Below are 3,860 nucleotides of genomic sequence, written 5' to 3'. Positions count from 1 at the left end.
ATGTTTTCTCTAAGAGATAATAACATGATTATCAATCGCATAAATAATTGATTGAGTATTATGTATTAGTATTATTTTATTTCGTGATTATTGCACGATTACTTAAAATAATTATAATATAAAATAATTATATTAAGTAATCATGCAATATCACGAAATAATAATAAAATAATATTATCTCTTAAAGAAATGATAAAAATTATGTAAAAGTGAATATGAATGCTGTTTTAAACAAAAACGATATTAACGAAGTGTGAAGTTGACTGATTACGAGAAACGACGTGACGCGCGGATGAGCGATGATTTTATGTTCCACTCTGTCATTCACGTTACATGTTTTCGTTTCATTTGGTCGGGAAAGGTGTCGACGGTGTTTTCTCGGGTGGGACGGAAGTGTTTTCACCAATTCGGTGCAGTATTTGTTCGGGTATACTCATCATACACGAACGAGAGCGAGCACGCGCTATTGAAGAGACCGTCGTGATATGGCAAGGGATGCTAGGTTGCCACGGCAACCGGATGTGATTGATAACAGAGTATATAATTAATTTTAAACATACCTAGCTAGATGAAGTTCGATCCGAAAAGTGATCGAACTCGACAAAAACATTTACAAGTTTTCGAGAATTGCAGATAAAATTTACAAACATTTTTCATATTGCAGATAACAGGTCACAAAAAAAGAATACTTATCACATATTTATAATATTTGTAAAATATCAGAATTCACTTCATGATCCGATATTATACACAGAAAAATACATAATTAATTATTTGTTTTAAGTATTTCAAAAGTTTATGTATCCGCAAATCTGTCATAAGTCCTTCACAAGCATCAAACTTGTTCAAAATATATTCTGAATCCTAGTAAGCTTAATATTTCATTCAAGATTATTAATTAAATTGGAACAAATTTGATTTGCTTATTGTATAAGATCGCTTTTTCGATAAAATTTTATAATATTCTTCAAAAGAAAATAAATTCTTGTTTTGAGTACATAATAATGAGTTATTCTCTATAAAATTTGTAATGAATATATTTTAAACTTATTTTCAAGAAAATATTCTTTCTTAAACTATTCTTTCTTAAAAGATAATCATTATTTAAAAGAGAAAAGGTAAATTGAGTATTTACTTTTCTTAGCAATAGAATAAGTTCTGTGTACTTGTGGTCCTTTAAACGGCTTAAACTATAATTTGAGAAATCCGTTAAAATTTTTGCATTCATTTAAAGCCACAATGCAATGATACAATAATAATAATGACAATAATTCTCTAGAGGTTATTTAATTTTTATAAGAATATAAGAGCTTCCATTTCGTCTTGTTCATGTTTCATGAGCAAAATGAGTGCGTATTAGCAATCAAATGACGGAGCGCTCCAAAAAAAAAAAAGAAATAAATGATACTACGTATCTAGAGACCGATGAAAACGGTCGACACACTTTTCGGTCAGCCGACACGACAGCCACGCCAGGATTACCATCAACAAAGGATCGCGTTGCCGGCACGGGTTGTCCTGTGTAACATGTATCGTGGTCGCCAAAGGGAGACAGGAGGGCGCAGGGCTATGTCGAATCATATACGAGGTTTCATGCGGACGTACAGGACACATGGAAGGCGGAAGGACCCACGGCTCGTCTCCAGAAGCGGCTTTCGTCCTTTTATCTCGAACTGTGGAGCCGCTCTCTCGCGCCGGGCAAGCCGGGCGTCTTGGAGCGGGCGTCTCCTGGACGACGCCTCGGATCAATACCGACGCCCAGCGTCTCATTGGCCCCTTCTCTTAGGTGCCGTGGAAAATCGCCCCGGAGATGACGGCCAGGAAGAGGCAAGAGGGCGACGGAGGAAGAGAAACGGGTGGGCCGAGGGGGGTGAGATACAGCCGTGCGGACCTTCCTTCCTTCCTTCCTTCCTTCCTTCCTTCATCCTTCTACAGCCTCCGGCCATTCTTTGCAGTTCCTTTTGGTCTTCGTTTTCTCGTTTCAGTTCCAACTCCGTCTCGATGTCTCCATTGTCTTACGATTTCTTTTGCACTTGTAACGACGTCGTATCAATGTGATTTGATTTATATTGCATCAAATTATGTAATATTTACTAATATTTGTAATTAATAAATTCATATAAAATTAAGTTTTTTTTTTCCTTTATTTTTTGTATTTGAATTATTCTTTGAATTCTTTAAAGTAGAATTTCACTCTAAAAAGTAAAATCTTATTTTTAAAGAATGAAAATGCTTTCACTCTTTTTCAAGAGTGACAGAATGTTCACTCTTTAGAGTGAAAATTCATTCTAAAGAATTTAAAAGGTAAGTAATTTCCATATTTGTCAAACCTATTTATACATATTTCACATATCATTTATTAGCAGTATTATATATATATTTAAAATAAGCAGTAATATATGAATTTTTTCAAAGTTTTTTTAAATAATTTCTAACATTTCTAAATAAGATATAAGATACGTTTCTAAGGTATAATCATTTAATTTATTTTATACAATATAGAAAAAAGTTCGAAATCTATCAAAAATTTGATTTTACAATTTTCTCCAATTTTTTATTTTTTTCAACTGCGCTTAAAAATATTCGCGTTGTGGCAAAAAATTTTACAGAAACTCCCAATAATAGACAGTATATTCACAGTGTATCACTCTCTATTTTGCCACGAAGTCCAGCCATTCTTTATCATTCGCTCTATCCTACCTCCTCATCCTATCTTTCTCCGCGAACCTGTTTCACAATTAGAAACATCTACAATAGCGACAAACGCGTGCGCTTACATCACGAGGAAAATGACGCGATATGCTGGAATATAAATTCCTTGTTATAAAGGATGCAGTCGAGACTGTGCCTGAAACATTCATAATTGAAAGGTTTCTCGTCCTCGGAGTGCATTAAATCGCCTTTTTGTGCAAATTTCGTCGCTCACGGTTGTTTTTGTTTGTACCAATTATATTGTCGTTCCATTTTCTTCGAAATATAATTGCTTTATGTGTATATCTCCACTACGTAAACTTCACGAGATAACGAATTATATAAGCTATATCTGATTGAACTATAATATATCAATTTTTAATTACAATTACGAGTTTCAAAGTAATCTTTTTTTGTAAATAAGTGCTATACAGAATCCTCTATTTTTATAATTCATTATCACTAATTAAAATCTTTTAAAAATAATATATAGTTATATATTTATTCGTTATACTCAACAATTAATTTGAATATTTTAATTTCTCTTGTCCAGGGTTGCCACAAAAAAAAAATTTTAAATTCCCTGACTTTTCCAGATTTTCTAGATAAAAATGGAAAATTTTCCAATATAAAATATGTAAATTTTAACATATTTAAAGAATTCCAAGAATTGTAGGAAAGTTATATTATTAAAAACAACGCAAAAAAAGTTTAGCATACTAAGATTTTCGGTGCAAATTTAAGCCAACAAAAAATAAATTAGTATTAGAAAAAAGAATGCAGTTACGAAAAAGAGCGATCAAATAAAAATACTGAATAAAATCTAAATTTTAATTATTTTATTAAAATCGTTTAAAATGTGCGAGTTTTGAACGTATTTCATTATAAATATTAGAGATGGGAAAAAGTTCGTGGCGTTTTTCCCGTTAGATGGCATTAAAAAAAACGCCACGAACTTTTTCCCATAATTAATATATTTAGATATTAAAAAATTATAACAATTATCTGGAATAAGAGCAGTTTAAGGAAATTGTGAACAAATTTCAAAATTCCAGACTTTACATTTTCTCCTGACGTTTTCCGGTTTTCGCGATTTTCCAGGTCTGTGGCAATAAATATTATTAAATGTACAAAAGATAATACAATAGATATTACAAATAAGAACGACT

Source organism: Atta colombica, unplaced genomic scaffold (assembly GCF_001594045.1).
Source record: "Atta colombica isolate Treedump-2 unplaced genomic scaffold, Acol1.0 scaffold166, whole genome shotgun sequence".
Lineage (NCBI taxonomy): Eukaryota > Metazoa > Arthropoda > Insecta > Hymenoptera > Formicidae > Atta > Atta colombica.
Note: the sequence above shows the minus strand (reverse complement) of the source record.